At 31.5% G+C, this 20,837-nt stretch overlaps 1 protein-coding gene across 1 annotated transcript in view; it reads right to left on the reverse strand.

The window, feature by feature from the left end:
• Positions 1-17,743, reverse strand: part of LOC148602914 (adenylate cyclase type 6-like) — a 65,642-nt gene extending 47,899 nt beyond the window's left edge. The window contains exons 1-4 of the mRNA XM_088552383.1: positions 15,768-17,743; positions 15,482-15,639; positions 13,221-13,344; positions 8,030-8,164 (exon numbers count right to left, since the gene is read on the reverse strand). The gene's annotated coding sequence lies outside the window, so the exon portion shown is untranslated. The remainder of the gene's footprint in view (positions 1-8,029; positions 8,165-13,220; positions 13,345-15,481; positions 15,640-15,767) is intronic.
• Between the last annotated feature and the right edge of the window lie 3,094 nt (positions 17,744-20,837).

Genomic DNA, 20,837 nt, shown 5'->3' on the forward strand with positions numbered 1-20,837 from the left:
AAGTGTAAATAACTTAAGTTTGATGAAATAGCAAGGGCCAAAGTTTGCTAAGATTTTAAAAACAGATGGACAAGACATCACAAGGGTGAAATAGTAGCATGCCCTCCTTTTAAGTGGGGGTGTAAAAAAAAAATTTCTGAAGAAAAATGACAATTTGATAACAGTGTAACAAGAATCTTTTCCTGTAAGAAATTTTATCAATACAGTTTTTTCCCTGTAAGAATCAGACAGTGGGTGAAACATGGTATGATAAAACCCACCAATACCAAAAGTGTAATTTGACTATTTGCACCGCCAGAATCACGGAAAAACAGGAAGATTTTTCATATATAATTTCATTGAAATTCACTGAACGTGATCATTTATAGTACAGATACTCACAGTCACTTTTCTAATATTCTACTGAAAAATTTCAGTGATGCAGAGGTATTTACAAATAGAGAAATCATAATTGGGTGAACTTTTGCCTGATTCTTACAAAGACTTACACTTAAAGATTCTCTGTAGTTGATCACAATTGGAGGCAAATTTCACTAGAAAGTCACAAGTGGATTAAAATCTAAAGTGGCAATGACCTACTTCCTGTATGGCAGACAGTTGTGAACTGAATTGAGTTCTCCAGAAAAAGTACATTTTACTAGAATAAAGAGCTTTTGAAATGCAGCATGATAAAACAACAGCATGTTGAACTCTGTACACTTGGAGCAAGTGTGGAAACAATATTAGCTTTTGACACACTTATAGGGACTTACAGCTCACACACAACAACCAGTTTGGACACAATATAGCGCAAAATTTGAAATTCAATTAAAGGTGAAACAAGTGTTGCTTTAAAGGTGCTTATCAAAGACCTTTTCCTTCGATCACTGAAACTGAAAAAACGTTTCTTTTGGGGGTGGCTGACCCAATTGGCCCCTTATAACTCAGAAACCATACATGGTATGTGAATTCTGAAATCTGATTGAAAAATGGAGGCAGTGATTTTCATAGTGAATTCAATGGATACAAATTTCAAAATCAGACAAAAAATGTATCATTTTTTTGTACCTGTGGCTCAACTTCATATCTCTTTCACTCCAAAATGGTGAAACATAAGTCTACCCTGTAAATCTTTTCAACCAGAATATCAAAAGGAACAAAAGGGTAGACATTTGAATCCTAAAAATTGGATCAACAATAACTTTCTTCTATCAAATATAATGACGATACTGAATATCCCACTTTCAGCCCCTAATTTTCTACAAACGTGGGGTAAAAACATCCGAAAACTATAAGGCCCTCCACCATGTCCCTAGGAACAATGTGTTAAAATTTCAAAAAGATTGAAGAAGTTATATTTAAGTTATCATTAATAATGAAAATTAATGCTATCGACAATGAAGACAACAACATCTATTATATCATTCTGTTGCTTGAATGTTGGACGATATTAGGGAGCACCCATAAACTGGTTACCTGTTTCCTTCTCTAGGAGATGCTCAAAATGAAAAATGTAAAAATTAAAAAGATGATGTAATGTTTTTATACCAATACAGCAATGGTCTATTCCACACCCTGTATTTGAAATGAATCCTATCTAGACTGAACCCTGAATAAACCAAAAACCTGTCTAAACCAGATATCTTCTGAAGTACTTATATATCAGATTTAATGTATTTTGAACCTAAATGTACATATTTAACAGTTCAAAATAGGTTCCATTTGGACAGTTTTCTTCGTACAGTACCTGAACTGATCCGTGGAACAAAAATTACAATCAGTCATCAATCAAAGATCAGTATCTGATCAGTCGTTGATCTGTCAAACTGATCCATTAAACTGGTAATTGCATCATTTGACCACAGCGCAGTCAATATATTTTATGGTTTCCATTGTTCTCTTTGTCAATTTTACACATAATTACACAATGCAATAGATTTAAACATCAATTTATACTTTCATTTCATACTTATTTCATTTCTAACAGATCATATGTCATTTCACATAACAAAACTGCGATCAGATCAGTCACCGGTCATCAGCTATCGATCCATCAGCAATCAATCAGTTAGCAGTCATCGGTCCGACAAATCTTTGCGTGGAACGGTTCAAGGACTGTAGAAGATACTTTATAGTTGCAGGATAAATTTCAAAGAATAAATATCAAACAATTGCAATCCATAAACAGTCTAACAAAGAAACAAAAGGATAAGGTAAAGCAAGTGAAAATTAAGCCCTTTCAATTAAACTCTCCAAAACCTTTGACATTTCCAACATTGTCAGATTATCACAATATCCTATCAAAGACAACGATTATTTACAGCAGTTTTTAGAACGGCTACAAACCTACACAATGTAAAAACAAAACAATCAGGAACAACAAAGGAACGATAATGAACACTGTCAGATATTCTATTATATCCCTTCCCAATGATTAATAGGTTTGATCAAATTTCAGTTCTTCACTAAGTGACCAAAGACAAGTTATCTCAGTAGTTGTGACGAATCCTGAAATATAAGCAACCAACAAACCGTAAACCAGTTAATTTGTTGTGCTGATATCAATACTTTATTTTGATTTTTTTGTAGAACATACATCAGTTTGATATAGTTGTGCCATTATGACAAAACCGCATGCCAGGTGAAAAGTAATTATTAAATTACTGCAAAAAAAGTATAATCTCTGAAATTTGGAAAATTGTAGAAAGTGTATTTAATACCTCTGAGAAAGTAAAAAATAATATGGTAAAACAAAATTACAAATACAAATTTTTGATAAAATCATACCCCATTTCAGACAATTCAGCTGAAAATGCAACCATGTTCCCCAGAATAAACATGGTACAAAATATATATATAGAGAGAGAGAGAAAGAGAGTGGATGTTCATCTATCAACACTTTTATCATGTTTGATTTGAATAATGTTGTCTGGACAATGCCCCTTTTCATAAACCTTTACTTGAAGCTCTGTCAATCTGTCTGTCTGCCTGTCTGTATGTCTGTCAAGTATATGCCATACAACTGGAATCAAATTAAATAATTTAATAGAACAATACCAGTATGTATTCATGAAATCTTCTTTTCATTTTTAATTGTTTTTATTTTCTGATTTATCATTCCAGAAAAATGGCACTTTTTAAACTAAAAAGGGGGGGGGCAAAGCAGCTTATTTCAAATCCTTCTTACATTGTAGCCTTCCTTTGAGAGTTGATAATTTTGTTAATGCCTTCATTCACATAATTCTAAAAAGAGATGTGTAAAAATTCAATCTCTGAAGAAAATTAACACCCTTAGCAATGCATGTAATAACAGCTCTCAGATAAAAATAGCATTTTAGCACATTAAAACCCTTGATCAATAAATGATATCCTGGATGCGAGAAAAAATGCTTAAACACCATTCTTAATGAAAACATGTAATTAAATTTGAAAACAATTTTAAAACTATGAGGCAATGATTACATTTCAGTGATGCATTTTCCTAGTTTCTGCAATTATTGTTATGGGAGAAATCCATTCTCTTTCAGCCATTTTTGTTTATCTAAAATATTTCTCAACTCTTGATGGTAAAATTTAGAAATTATCATGCTCACTACAGTTCTCAGGTCAAAAATGAAAAATTTCTTAATTAATATAGCACTTTATTTGGTGCATCTAGCCATCATTTAGTTTTTCACAGTTTCATGATTATTTTTGTTTTTGATACATAAGTTTAAGATAGAAAAGCTGTGAGTTGGACTGAGAAAATGCACAGCTGTATATTTATACATTCTTTCCCACTAAAACCAGGAAAATTGGTAACCCATGAATAATAGTACAGTATATTGTCTTGTGCATAAAATAATAAAGTCTCATGTTTAAAAACTACAAAATAAAAAAAAAAAAAATCACTGCATTTTTCCAAAGTGGAGAAACAACTTCATTTAGTTCTAAAAAGTAATCAAGGGAACCAAGATTCTAGCGGAAACCAAAATAACGTAATCCAGGGACAAAGACCAGACATGGAAAACAGACAAACACAACAAATAACATAAAGTTATTAACTAAAATAACACATACAAATTAACAAAAGTAAATGAGCAACTCTGACTCCACTAAAAACTGGAAGCATGGACCAGGTGCACCAGTAGGGTAAGCATCCCCTGCTTTTCTAAAAACAACCGCCGAGTTACTCAAAAAAGTCAAGTCCGGGGTAGTCGAAAGAGGAAAGGATAACTATAAGCTAAGCTATTCTTTATCTATCAGATACACTTGTGAAAAAGAATTAGTACTTGTTAGTTACAATTTTCTTCTATACAAAAACCCATGGTTCTATTAACAATGTCAGCTATAATCATACTTAAAAACCTGCTGAGTTTCTTTCCTAAAAAGTTATTCTTCACGCACATATGATTGATAGAACAATCCACGATATGTGAAAAGTAATTAATTATCAGAACAATAAGACCATCACTATATAGCTCTCTAGAGACAACTCATTGTCAACTGCTATTTGTTTCCAGACCTTCACAATATGTCTAAAGGCCAGCAACATAATGTGCCATTGTAGATCTAGATGTTTTATCTTAAAATGGACACAAATGAATATATTCATATGCATACAATCTTTGGAGGTGAAAGTTTCTCCAAGAGGTCATGAAAAATTGATGACTTTTAAGCATGTTGGATGGTGAATGTCCATATCTGAGGAGCCACTGCCAACAGCTACATACAATTTAAAACATTCATAATAAGAATCTGGCAGGAAGTGGTATATTGATACTTTGGTTTCATATCTAAAAATTCATTATGTAGTGCTCAAAGCACATTGTCTTGCAAAATTCTATTTTTAGTGATAGTGACCATGATTTTTGACAAAATGATAGCCTACAATTGTAGTAAAGCTTCCATCTGTGGGAATTTCATAGAAGTCCAAAAAGGCCATTGGAAATTATTTATTGGAGAGCAGATTTTCGTGTACCGAAAGTATATATTAAGAATGGATACCTAACCATCTAATTTTCATTTTCAGTAAGGCTTGCATTATAAGTAAAAAATTGTTAAGTCAACTGTTGATTATTGAGTAAAATAAATTACAGAGGGAATGGCAAGTGAATTGTATACAGCAAAGCTAAACAATAACAAACAAACAGAATTAAAAAAAATGAAAACACTAAAAAGAAAACTGAATAAAATTACCTTCTGATCCCCTGAAAATCCTTATACAAAGAGAGAAGTTGTTGTTGCCAAGGCCCAAAATCAAATCCCACAATATGGCACACCAATATAAAGCCGGAGTCAAAATATCAAGTACCTGTTACAATCAGTTGTAAGGGAAACTGTTACATATACAATATAGGTATGTTGTAGAAAATTATTGAAGATATGTGATAAGGTGACGGAACGGGTAGGAAATGCGAGGCTCCGCCAAGCTATTTCCCCCGTTCAAAGCAGATTACACATATCTTCAATAATTTTCGACAATGTACCTATGTACCTATATTGTTTTTATCCTGTTATATTAATAGTTTTGTGCGTGTGTACATTTTTAAAATAAAATTTTAAAATGCATATCCCCTGAGAAACCCCGATTGTTAAACCGGAAGAAAAAAATTAATACACATGGCGCATGACTCAGTAAACATTGAAATTCAATCCGCACCATATAATCTGTCAAAGCTGTTTGAATAAAATAAGCAATGTATCAAAGTTTATTCAATTCCAAGAGACAAATAAGTAAAATGAACAATAAATACAAATATTTTGAATGTTGTAAAGTCGATTTTAAGAACATTAAAGTTTTGAATTTCTCGAGAAAGGTGGAAGCTGACTTGTTTCTGCTTGGTATATGGCAGTAGATTTAAGGGGTGAAATTTGTGCACTAGTTTCTTTGGGATTTGAAATATTTGTTTGAGATTTTTGAAGAAGAGGAGGCAATTGTATGGGCAGATCTACAATGTAGTGTTAAGTGGGGACCAGGTTATGTTAAATTGTGACGGACACTCTGGCTCTGAGTCAGACATGACTGAAATGACAGGGGAAGTCATCTGCAAACTGATAATGAATCAAATCTGAACGAGATTAGGAATTTGCCATATATATGACGGTGAAAAAAATACAAACAAAATCATTATTTGGTTTACATAAAATCTTTTATTTCATTCAGCTAAAAAAAGTGAAAACGAAACAAAACAGCGAAAAAAAGATTAACCAGATACATAATCGCAATTTGTTTATATCGTATCTATGATGGCGGCCATGATTAATTTATGCATACCAGAAAAAGTAGTTCTGCCAATCACGTGAGTGGGAGGAGCCAGAAAGTCGATAACCTGCTAATGTACGGATACAGCAAAAAAATAACCATATACCTTTATTCGTTTAACAAATAACCTCATTGCAGGATAAAAAAAGATATCACCAACAGGCAGATGAGGTGAAACAGTCTCTCCCCTCTATTGGTGTAAAGGTACAGTAAAACCTCACCATTTTTTTTTTTTGTACCATTGCTACAAGACTTGCCTGAATCTAATATTGATCTGTACTTAATTATTTTAATACATATAGGTCTTGTGTCCATTTTATAGGTCAACAAAAGGTTCTTGGCCGGGACAAAGCCCAGTATATTCCACTGTGAATTACTAGATAGATGCTTCCGGGTCAAACCCCAATACATTCCACTGTGATTTACTAGACAGATGCCTAACGCTATTAATTGTCATTGGAGCTAGTGACAATTTGGTATTCTGATTAACTTTTAACACCAGTGCAGATCCGGAGATTTTGTAATACATAGCACAGAACTCATTAAATTAAATTCCAACGATATAGAGGTTCCAACCCCCCCCCCCCCCACCCCACCCCCCTCTCCGACTGGATTCAATGATGATACAAACCTAACGAACTAAAGGTCTTTTCAAGCTATTATTATATATACCACTATGTACAATTTCACTTGTTTTCAAGTACCAGACATTTAATCCACTGAATCAAGGTTTCAGCATAGACTATCTCAAGCCAATGTCCAGATGAATCTTTTTAAAAGGTCTGCACAAATCACTAATAAATTAGCTATTCAATAAAGGTCAGCAGATGAGTCAGTTTTTTTCTTTTTTGTTTGGTCAAAAATATGTCCTCAAATATTTATATATCTCTTTGCTGAGCAAGCTAATAATTTCATAAACACACAAAAAAAATTGAGTAAAATGATCCCTTATAATTGGATTATTTTTTACCTCTGACCTTTCAACTTTATCTAGCTGGTAGGAATAATTTGGTGCTGAAATTCTGGTATGTACAGTGACACCTCCCTAAACCATACATCTGAGGCCCCACTTACAATGATGTTGATTACCATTTACCTGACCTTAACACCTGGCTTTTGGGTAAGTAGGTAGGGAAAATATTTTTTCCCGAAGTTCATATGATTCTGTAAAAAATATGATCTGAGAAGTGAAAAATGTTGCTTTGAATTTTTTTTCTAAGATCTTGTCAGAGAATGGGAATAAAATCATGGTAGGGCCAATTTTTATGGGTAGATAGGGTAAGGGAAACCAAACTTAATTTTAAGTTTGGCCTTAATCTCATAAGAAATTGTAATGTTAAAGGAGGTGTTGGTTTAACCCAGGTCCAAAATGCATTAAGATGTCAGGAAAGGACCTGTAACTGGTTAAGACAGAATTCCAGTTTAATCAGGGTTTTCTTTGACAGGTTTTATCTACAAATATTTTATCTATTTCCATGGTTCAATCCCCTTCCCCAAAAACATTTACAAATAAATTGACCATACTACAATGTATTTTATGAAAAGTGTTAGGACTATACTGATACAGTGAACCTCTGGTTTAAGATTTGTCAACAACAGCAAAACCTGTCTTAAACCAACCCTGAATAAATCAGAAACTTGTTTAAACCAGGCACACTTGAAAGTCCCTTCATATCAATCTCAATATGGTTCCATCATGTATAAATGAAAACCTTCAGAAACTACAAATCATTTTAAGCCAAAAGGAGGCTTGGTTTATACAGGTTTCAAAATATCCATGAAATTACCGAATAAATTTTGACTTACCTTAAATTGTAAGCTTTTACATGGTGTTCCAATTATTTACTCCTTTATGAATCTCACACAATGTAATGTATTACTATTTCTGTTCAATCCTCACCAGACATTGATTTTCATATCTTCGCACCTGTCGCAAATCAACTGAAAATTATCATAGATTTCTACCCTTAATTCTATATATAATCCAGACTATTCTAGCCTTATCTAATAAAAGAAATTTAGCAATACATGGTGTCCAGGCTTTAACAACATTTGTTATTGTTGAAAAAAAAGTTGAATAGTTTTGTAGAGCTATATGTAACAGGTAGAGACATAGGAATTTAAACATTGATTGGTTGATTATGGTTTAACTTCCAATGGCAGATATTTCATGCATTTCAGGATGAGAACAATTTACTAATAAAACAGATTCTGCTTTGCACAGAAATACAGATTACACAAAAAAAACTCCCTTTTTTTTGGCAATGAAATTAAAACTTAACCATTTTAAATAAATCACAAGTTTCAATTCTACCTCAGATTATGGTTTGAAGCCAAGCAGTGAACAGAAAATAAAAAAATTATGTTCCAGTAATCAGCATTTTTTTAAATGAACAAATAGTGCCATTCTTTCAAAATATTTAAAAATTTGGTAAAAAATAAAAATGTTTATGTTTTAAAAAAAATCTGTAGTACCACTAACTTCTTTCTGATACGATTTCCTTTCTATCAAGCCATCAATATTGCCAAAAATTACAATTCTTTATGAATTACCAGCTTTTCAAATATCTGAATTCAATATGGCAATATAGAATGTATTGGTAAAACATTACTCACCATATAAATCAAGGGAGTGTCACTAACAGTTTCAAAACATTAAAATAAAATTATGATTGATTACTGTAATTAATTTAATTTTAATTGTTTAGCAAGAGGGAGACAAATATTTGAAATGTCAATTTTAAAGTGGATATTGATAGTGTATTCAATTTCTACCTGAACCTAATTAAGAAATTACAGTTAATGTCAAAAAGACAATTAAACTAATTGCAGTGTAGCACATGCAATATCCCACATAGAATATCTTTATAACTAAGTATTTGACATCAATGGAATGCTCCACTATGTGCAGCATGATACAACAATAAATGTTTAACCCTGAACACAAGGTAAATGAATGCGTCATGTCAAGCTCAAAATGAATGTGCTACTAGATGTTAAAGAAAAGCAACCCCTTTTTCATTCTAAGTCTTAATATTTTCACTATAACCCCAGGGCCCAGACTACCACTAATTTGAAGTCACTGAAATGTTATGCTATCTAAAGAAATCTGTCATATATGAATTTTTTCATAATAGAACTTCATGTGATTTTAGGATATACCTATGATGGATGGAGCTCAATGTTGTATTTTAGACAAAACAGTGCCTCCGCATTTGCACAATAGCTTACTTCTGTGTGAAAATTTTTTTCAAATCCATCAGAATATATTTTAGCCATTCATAGTTCTGGTCTTACATTCTACATATACAGGACGTTACTAATGCTCCATCTACATAAAGCATGGAAAGCTTATAAAATAAACTTTCCCTTGGCTAAACATTTGCCATATGCAAAGGGAAATTTGATTCAAGAGACCTGCATTGTCAATTTTAAACTGAACCTCACACTACCTGATTTTATATTCAAAAAATTTTATTTCTTAGATGGTAAATTTTAAAGTTTTCACCTCAGTTTCCTCTTTTTAAAAATTATTTCCATGGAAAAAAAACAGGTCAATGGCAGTGACAGAAATTAAGAGGAGGTATTGCAAGATGAGAGGGAACAGGAACCAAGGTTAAGGAAGAAACAAAAGAGGGCATTGATAAACCAGACATCTTCTAAAACTCTTTTTACTTGTTTTATAGTACTAGTATTTAAAACTTGACAAATCACCTGCCTAAATAAAAATAAACTTACAAAAAGTTTAATGATCTCAATTAAGGCTGATTTTACTAAAATTCTACTACTAGTAATACTGCATAGATTAAAATTAGGTAAGTGACAGATGTGAATTCAGCAATTTTGGATGAAAATCTTCAGAATAGGCCATTATCAATGATATTCAAAATTTCAACATGCCATAATTTAATATTCTTTGTAAAAAAAATGTTTGATTTAAGTGGGACATCTTAAACACAAATTGGTCCCCACTACCTTATCCATAGTGAATGTAATAATCTGTTCAAAAAATTTTTTTTCATCAAAGACAGCAAATACTGTGTTTGCTAAATTAATATTACAGGACACAACTCCGGATATTAGAAGAAACCTGTGAAGTCCAAGCACTATTCAAAACAAAAACGTATAAAGTGGAACATTATGAGGCAACAAATACTAGTTTAGAATAACCAATAAACTCATATACAGCTCAACCAAATCAATCAGATTTTCTTTTGTTTTTGTATTAATAGATCTTTAAATTCATAGCTTAATTTGATCAGGCACTGGTCTGGTCATTAACTGGAAATTTGAAATATTTTTTTACTTAAAGCACTAATTTGATTTATTTTATCTGTCTACAAATAACCTAATCCTGCCATGTATGTCCTTGTTTTTAACCTTGCTACACAAAGCCCAGGATAAACTGGTAACCAGTCTTAATCAGGACACTTACCCTACCGGTGCACTTAGTCCATGCTCACAGTTTCAAGTGGAGTTAGGGTTACTTGTAATTCTTTGTTATTTTCGTTATTTCATGTACTTTGTGTGTGTCTTTTTTCACCGTCTAATTTTTATCCTTGGAATATATTCTTATGATTACTGTTCGAATCTTGGTTCTCTTTCAATATTTTTTTAAGTCTGTCACATTTTGGACCTTTATAAACAGAACACCTGCCTATTAAACAAAACTTTTGGTCCAAAAGGAATTGTTTTAGACAGGTTTAACATGTTCTGACATTTTTGTCCGATTTTTGGACTGCTCCGGTTTTATCCATTTCATAGAATCAATATTTTTTGTCCAGTGACTCCCACTTTTCTTTTCATAATTTCATTAAACACACCTTAAAATATTATTTGGGAAGTTTTTTATGAAATCCTTGTTATTTCTTCAGTGTTTTAATAGATAAAACCTGCTATAAGAGAAAACCTATGAAAAATCGAGAGAAATCCTTTTCCCACCCAAATTTAAAATGCTTATATCTCAAAAATGAGCAACGCTGACCCACCTACTATGAAAGTACTATTGTTCCTGGGGTACCAATTTTCATGGTTTTCGTGGGTAAGCCAAACCACAAAATATGGTTCCCAACGAATAGTAGATTCCCATTTAATGTATATACTGAAACTTTAAAACAACGAATTCAAGAATCCACGAACTTGTGTTTCTTCCCTGATCCACGAAAATTGGCATTCACAAATAAAAGTACTTTCACAGTATTTTTTCTTCTTATTTTGTTCTAGCATGAAAGATCTTGAAAGATTTCAAAACCCTTTGAAATCCTTATTATTCTTAAATAGACCAGTGGACATCTTTTTTGTTTTTCATGGAGAATATGAAAAAGAGTTACCACAAATTTCAATTAACATCATCTAAATTTGAAAAAAAAGAAACAGCTCTATATATATGCATTTTCTTACAGAGAATGAAGTCTGTAATATCAAAGTCCTTTCCTATTCAATAGATATAAATTACTTACTGATTACCAGTGGAGAAATAATAGAAAATAAAACATTCAAACTAATACTTGAAAGAAATTCATTTATGGGTAGTGTTTTAACTTAGGTGTTATATAATAAACTACATAAATATCTATGCTATAATTCAAAAAGGCCACTTTATGTCCTTAAGTGCAAATGGAACAAGTTCTATTCAAAAGACCATTTCTTGTAAATCCCAGGTCAGCTGATGTACATGCCTGATATATACCAGGAGATTGAGCTTAGGGCAGAACAAACAAATTTTCCTTGCAGAAGTGCACATTGAGCATGCTCTAAGAATGAAACAATTCATCGCAATATCGATGCAGTACGATACATTGAACTGAGATTGGGATGCATGCTTTTGTCACAATACGATACAATTTATTTGACTGAGATTTGGATACAATATGATTCAGGTCAAAATACCTTTTTTTCAAACAACTGATGAAATTACTATGCAAATGGTAAAGTAGGGCATGTCTTGTGAAGAAAAATCCAATAATCATTGTTAAGATCAAGGTTACAGACTCTAAGAATGAAACTTAGCTGGCTTTAACAAACTTCACCATTTTTCAATCTGTTGAATATTCTTCATTCCAAATTGAAGAAAATACATAGGACAACATGCTGTTGTGTATCATATCATACTGTCACCCTAATATCACAATGCATATTGTATCGTGTCATGAGGTATGTGTATCATTACAGCCCAAGCATGCTCAGCAACCACCCCACAGTCAGTTTTACATTCAAGGATGTTTGCTGCTCATGTTCATCTATTTTTGTCTGATTTTCGGGGCTCCTCTGGTTTTACCCATTTCTTAGAATTGATATTTTTTGCACTGTGAGCCCCACTTTTTTCATAATTTCATTTAACACACTTTAAAATGTTATTTAAGAAATTTTGATGAAATCCATGTTATTTCTTAAACAGTACAGAGGACATCCTTAATACATGAATATGTCTTATTTTTCAAATTAACTTTTCCTTACGATTAAAATTTTATGTTAACTGTCATATGGAAATGAAAATTAGCACTTCACAAAAATAGCACTTTTAAAATTTATACTAGAAATTTTCTTGCTTTTCAATTGAACTTATGCTTGTGATTAAGATATTGCCTAAAACAGAGAAAAAAATAAATTAAATTAAAATAAGCACTCCACAAAAATAACACTTTTACAATTCATTCTAAAAAATGTCTTAAGTTTTCAACTGACCTTTCTGTATAAATAAAATGTTGGTTGAAAAGAAAGATTTGGAAACTATTTAAAATTAAAACATTACATAGAAAAGGTACATTTGAAGTTTATCCTAAAAATGCCTTACTTTTCAAATGAACTTTTTCTGACACAATTTTTTTTTATTAAACTACTGCTTTAAGTAATATATGGAATTCACACAAAATTGAAAATTTGCAAAGAAAAAATACTTTTTAGTTTATATACTAAGAAATGTCAAGTTGCAAATGAAGAATTCTAACTTGCACTACGTATGCAACTTTCAGAGAGAATAAGAACTTAAGGAGCTTACCATACATTAAAATCCCATCTATTTTTCCTAGAGAAACCTCCGAAATGGAAAATTCAATTTCAGTCCAATTAAATCCTGCTCTGATTTAAATCCTTCTTAGAATGTCCTCATAACTACAGCTTCACTGAAGAAATAAAATTGACATCTTAACTGTGGTATTTCCCATAATCCAATAGTTATCGTAAGTTACTAACGCAAGATAAACGAAATCCATTGAAATGATTGTCACTTGAGGTGGTCTTCAGAAGAAACTGCATTGTATATGCTTAACTAATTAGGAGTCACAAAAATGACCAATACAGCAACACTGTTTCTGAAAATATTGTGTCCCTTCTCTCAGGTCAGCACATTTTTTTTTACCCACCTGCACCCAAATTCATAAAGATTAATAATTTTGATGGATTGTACAAAACTTTTGACCATTAAAGCCCATCATCCATGTAAATACAGCAAAAATGTTCTCAGGAGGGGTACTTTTTAATAGAAACCCGGTTAAATCAACAGTATTCTAATAAGAGTGTTCTAAATATCAGCAAAAAAATATAGAAGCATCAGCAGTTGGATGATTCCGTCAAAATCCACAAACATGGCCAAAACACGAATACATGAAAGAGAAACAATCTACACAAAATCTACAAACATGACCAGAACACGAATACATGAAACAGAAACAATCTACACAAAATCCACAAACATGGCCAAAACACAAATACATGAAACAGAAACAATTTACAAAAAATCCACAAACATGGCCAAAACACGAATACATGAAACAGAAACAATATACATATAAAATGTAGTGAACTGAATAAAAAAAATTACACATATAAACTGAAAAGAAGAGAAACAAGACATCACACAAAATACTAAACACTGGCTATATGAACTCCCACAAAAAACATCCAGTGCTCCGAAAGGGTAAGCATTTCCTTGTCTGATTGATGTTTTAATGGCAAAAAAAAGTATGCACTTTGGGCAAAATTATCTGCTTTCCAAAACACTATAATTAAATTTTAAAAAACACACAAAGAAGTGACAGAACAGAATTGGATGCTGATGTTTTAGCTGCATATTTTTCATTTACCAACAATTTTTCTGCAGGTTAATGAAATTGACCAGTAATGATCTCTTTCTACCGTAAATGTTTACTAATTACTGTAAAATTACTTTAATTCATGGATTCCTATTTTCGTAGATAAGGGAAAATACACAAGTTTGTGGATTCTTGAATTCATGGTTTGGAGGTTTTTCAGTACACCCATCAAAGGGAATCTGCTTTTCATTGGGAACCAAATTTCGTGGTCTGGCTCACCCAAGAAAACCACAAAAAATGGTAGCCCACAAACAATAGTACTTTCACAGTACTTTGAGTCATAACCTTGTCCAAGAAGTCAAATTTAAGCAACCAACTGGTGACATTCAATGTCAGTACCGCAACTGTGAAACTCAAGAATCCAATCTTTTAAACTCACAGCAAATGGATCACAGCCACAAATTTCTAAATCTTTATTGTATATATATATATAAAACAGTTTCTGATTTTAATACTCCTGGATGACCTTGGCTTAGTTTAAGACCAATGTTTAATTACATGTAATTAGTTTATTAAATAAAACATTAGTCAAACTGTACATGTGTTATCGTTGATATGTCAAGGTGATACTTAACATGTAGCTCTTTATCTTTAGCACAACAAATACTTTCTATTTTATTACAACTATGCTTATGTAGGGTTAAAAGGAACACAGTTTATTTTACAAAAACAAAAAATGTCCAAGCAGAATTGGCCTCATTTTCATGCTGGAATTCTTTTGTCTCTTAAAAAGCTCTATAGTACATGTCTTAAAGGCTTGATACAGCAACTTGAAGAAATTCACTAATTTTCTGTTGAGAAATTCTGTCTGCCGCTAAAAATCATGCCTGCTGTGTTAAGTCTGATATAGGCAAAAACACTCTTATAACAGCTTCTTTGTACAAATCGAGAAATAACCAAAAACATTTAAAATATAAAATCAAGAAACTGTATATTGAAATCAACAGGCAAATATTTTCATTTTGTCAGCTTTCCTTAAATGAATTTTAGAAACAAAAAAATCCACCAGAAAAAATGATACTCTGCTGTGTTTACAGTGACAACAAATACAAATTTTGAATAAAATTAATCTCATTTGAATATTTTATAGAAAAATTCCTAAGTAACTTCATTAAATCAACTGTGAAAAAAAAATCATTACAAATCTCATTATTTCATAAATAATTACCTATAAACTAAACAAAATTCTGTCCATATAATCCTATATTGTGATGTTGATTGAATGAGTTGATTAATCAATATCAACCTGCAATTGACTTGTCACCAATCTGTCATGAAATTTACATCTCTAAATAATCCACTAATCTTGTCATGTCGTCAAAACACCTGTTGCAATGTAAAATAAATATTTACTGTCAGAATTACATTTGACCAAAAATCAAAAGTTCATCATGTAAATAATAGCACTACGGATATAAATATAGTCTAAAGGTAAACAGATAGGGAATTTTTACCTGTAATTTGCACCTGTTGTGATTCTGTCCCGATCAATAATCTTCGATGCCTATAATACGACATGTGAGAAATACCATAACAACCAGGGCACAAATATCAGTTGTAAGAGAATGAAAAAAAATTGACGACATTTAATCAAATCAAAGAAAACTGTCAGATATAAAAACATTCGCCTGAAGTGAATAATAGCCAATTAAATATTGCCACTTGTGTAAGTTTGTGGTGTAGAAAAATTAAAATATAGATGAATTTATAACACCTGATGGGCAAAACTTGTGCTAGATATAAAAAAAAAAGGTATTAAGGTAGTATTATGAAAGGGTTTCTTACTTCCTGAGAAAAACAATATTCAATTAATTAAACATTTATTTTTCATTAACACACTGACAATAATATTATGTAAATAATAATTCAAAATTTGTCATACCAATTATATATCATTAAACCAAAAAAATTCATCAACTTTTAATTAAACTATATTATACTCATATCAGAAAAAATGTTCCATAGTGAAAGTTTGGGCACAATTAGTTTTTTTTCAGCTACTTCTGTCTAACCAAAGGAACACATACCAGGACAAAAATTCCACAATGTGACTTGGACAAGATTTGTTTTACAATATTTTGTCATATGTGTGCAACTATTCATTGTACAATTTAATAAACAATAAAATAATGATAAAAACTCCTACCAAAAATTTCTTTCCACTGAAACTTTGACACAATATCTATTTTCAAATTCCATCCATATATATATGTATAACATTGTTCAAAACAATTCTTGATCAAAATTCCGACCAAAAAATATCTTTCCACTGAAACTTTTACACTGTATCTATTTCCCACTTCTATCCATGTATAATAGGAAAAGGAACAGATATGGTGAAGCAGTACTTGTGTGTAGTACACTGTACAAAACAATCCTTCACAGAACTTCTACAAAAAAACTACCATTGAAACTTCCAGTGCTCAAGCAAGATTTATTTCACCACAGCAAATTTTCTTCAAACTTTTTATTGAATGAATGCAAGTTACTGAAGTTGAATGGAATCCTGCATGATTTTTTAAAGACAATGTCTATTGGTCTAACACTAATTTCAAAAAATGAAATTCAATATTTCCTTTTCATCCCTTTTCTCTCCATATAAACTTGTCAGTACTGTAAAAGTACTGTTGTTCATGGATATTATTTTTTTGGTTTTTGTGGGTAAGCTTAACCATGAAATTTTGATCCCAACGAAAAGGAGATTTCCATTGATGAGTATACTGAACACCTCAAAATCACAAATTCAAGAATATATGAACATGCGCTTCTTCCCTAATCCATGAGAATTGGTATCCATAAATCCACAAGAAGTACTTTCACAGTATTACATTGTATAAAACCATAAAACAACTCTTACAAAAAAAACCTCCTAGGTGTAACTTCCACACAACTTCCTGTGTTCAACTTCTTCCCTTATATACACACACACACAGTGAAACATGTCTAAACTGAACTCTGAATAACTGAAAACCTGTCTATAGCAGACACTTTCTGCATCCCTTCACATGTCAGTTTAAATACAATTTAAACCTATGAAAACCAAACACCTGTCTAAAGCAACCAAATCTACAGTCCAAAGGGGGTTGGTTTAAACAGGTCTCACTGTATATTGTGAACACTGTGCTGAACTAAGACTTTTTCTCTTTTGATAATTAAGAGCACTTTGATTTAATTACACGCTTTCCTATTTTTTGACCAGAATTTCTTACAGCCCACAGAATACAAGTAGCTCAACTCAAATTACACTCTTTATCAATTTCCTTATAATACTTACTACTAATTTGTATCGTAAATTTCTGCGGAAGTAAAATTGTTTACTTCTTAAATCAGAAGCACTGTTGAACTCCATCAAGATAGTGATCAAAGAGAATGATCTCTATACAACTAGAAATTTTAGATTATTAAAGGAAAATCAGATCTTCCATCTGACCATAACATGATATCATTAACTGGAAGATTAGACAAAAGTCCTTCCATAATGAATGTCCTAACGAGCTGACTACTTTGTCAATAAGGCCATGGAAAAATACTTTTGTGTAAATTGGATTTAGCCTCAAAATTCTCAATGATAATACTTCTGATACCTACAAATATCATACCTGTATACAATTAATGATATCTGATATAATGGCCAACTTTTATTGGTAATTACATTTGACACAAGTTTTATAAAACCAAGTTCTTGAAACTGGTTAAATACGAAAACGTATAGCCAATAAAATGCATTTTTCAATCCAGTAAAATTTAACTTGGATCTTCATAAAGGAGGCCCACTCCAGTCATCTCCAGTTTCATCTAAGTATATAATCAACCATGTTTTTGTGTAAAAGGGACTGCCAACCTATGCATTAATTTTGTCATTTTAAAAAATCTCAAAAACAAAAAATCTATTTGCTCTAGCCTATGGCAAAGTTAGTTGCTAATGATTTATGTAATCAATAAAAGGCACAAATACACTTCAAAGTACTGAAGTACTCAGCCAATTAGGGCAATACAAATTGAACTGATACACTGTCAACATCAATTTTTTTCTCATTATTTCCATGTAGTTGGATTAACTGCTTCCATAGATGTCATTGTTCACATGAGTCAAGCAAGACAGTCTGAGCTTCAGTTTCCATACTCAAAATTTTGAAATTTTGTTTTTAGAAAGTAATCTAGTTTGTGATTCATTTTAGCATTCAGAACAACGGCTAATGACAATGTCTAATCCACTAATATGAACTCTTGGCTTAAGTTCTTCGTGCACCATTTAGTATCCGCAAAAATTAGAAATGCAAAAATATTTCTTAAATACCTTTAAGCCTAAAACTCACCAAATTTTACACCTGCCAAAATAATCCACCGTATGGTAACTCAGAAAACTACAGATGTGCCTAGATTTGTATTGGAAGTAGTAAAAATGTATTAGTAATTTAGTTTGATCAAAATTGCCAAACAACTGAAAAAAAAAAAGATTTACAAACCTCACTCTTTTCATAGCTTAAAGAGGTAGACCTAGGGTAAGGGGCATAACTCTTGATATCAGTGATATGTTTGTATCATATTCAATTTCACTAAAGCCTATCAAGCTTTCATATGAAACAGAATGAAATAAGTCCAAGTTACATACATGAGATTGAATAAAATGCTGAATACAAACATTCAAATGATTTGTAAGAGTTGTGTCCCATACCCTAGGTCTACCTCCTTAAATCACATTCTGACCAAAGTTTTTTAGATAAACGAGTAAAACCTGATAAAATACTCTTCCATAGTTTTCTTTCTCCTTACATTATCTATCCAGTATTAAGGAGCAAATACACAGTTCTTTGTGATTTTCACTTAAAAATAATCCTGAATTAAAAATTTGTGAATACTTAATTGAACATCTCAATTTTCTATGATGTAAGTTGTCACAGTTTTAGTTAAATATCACATTTAAATCATGCTGATCTTTGCCAAATATGCATGCTTTAGGCAATTGCTTTCAATTTTGATCTTTGATCTGAATTGAAAAAAGTTAACTGTCGTATTTATACAGATGTGAACGTGATCCATTTCTGTTACATATTTGAAGCCACTCAAAAATTTGTAGAACATGAAAAAAGGAAGGGTTCATAATTGCCTGTTAATGTTAAAAGGCACATATTCAAACATCATGTTTCAAATTTCTTAACAGCAGAAATGTATTGTTATGAAAATTTAAGGGCTGATTACTCAGTTAATGTGACTTTTTCTTTCTAACATTTAGAGGCAGATCAAGAGAAGAAGAGTTCCTGGCAATTGACATGCATTTTTTGATTTTTTTTTCAATACTGCCTGACTTCTACAATGACTAAATACCTAAGAAATACATGTACAACAGATTTTGCATGTAACCACTTCACCAGAGCTTGTGTTTAAAAATGTGGGAATTTAACTTTTTTTTCAACTATTATTTCCACTTTAAGCCATTTTTACCAGTTTACATGTAATAATTTTTTAGAAAAACCTCTCAATACATTAGTCAATTTAATATTATTATATTGTTGAGAAATATGGAGTTTTGATATGAATAACGGACACAGATCAGTAATTGAAAAATTTCACATGAAATTTATCAATGAAATTTTGGGTGTTAATAGGAAGGCATCTAATGTGGCATGTAACTTAATAGAATCCCTCTTAAGATCAAGATTATGTTTTTTATATATATAATTGTAAAATAATGGAACCACCTCATGTCTAATTAAAATTCACTATCTTTTAGAGTACTAAAAGGGAAATAATCTACGACCTCTGGACCTCAGGGTAAAGAAAAAGTATTATCCTCTTGATAACCTTGGCCTTTCATATTTATATTTGAATGATATGTCAATAAAAATATATTACCCAGTATAAAACAGAGGTTGAATGATATAACTCTTCAGGAAAAATGTTTAAACAAAAAACTAATTCCCAAAAACTGGTCTCCTTTAAAACATAAGTTTTACAAGGTAAAAGAAGTGATTATGTAGACTTATTAAAAAAAAGAGCTGCGATGTCTTTTTAAAATGAAAATAAGTGCAAAAAAAGGTGAACATATTTGAAAAAGGCCAATATTTATCTATATCTCACCAAGTAATTGCTGTAATAAGAAGAATTGAAGATTTGACACACTTCCTAATCTATTGTGCAAAATTTATCGAATTTGAAAACATTTACTTCTATGTAACTGCAACTCAATTTTCGCAAGCCTGTTTTAACAGCAAGTCAGTAAAAATTATGAAAATGGTCAGCATCTACATGTGTAAATGCTTAAACATAAGAAATGAGTTAGATTTTCATATATCACCATGTTTGCCTGATATTTAATGCTTTCGGTGTTATGCTAAGATTTCCCCCTATCTATGCCAAGATTTCCCCCCATCTATGCTAAGATTTTCCTGCATCTCCGTAAATAGAGGTGACAGAGGAAAATCTTGGTATAGCACTGAAAGCATAAAATATCAAGTGCACATGTCAGAAAACACACATAACAGTCTAAATATGGAAACAAAATAATTTTATGATATTTTGATGAT

This window comes from Perna viridis, chromosome 11 (genome assembly GCF_037379345.1).
Source record: "Perna viridis isolate PV_CMFRI_1.1 ecotype Kerala chromosome 11, ASM3737934v1, whole genome shotgun sequence".
NCBI lineage: Eukaryota > Metazoa > Mollusca > Bivalvia > Mytilida > Mytilidae > Perna > Perna viridis.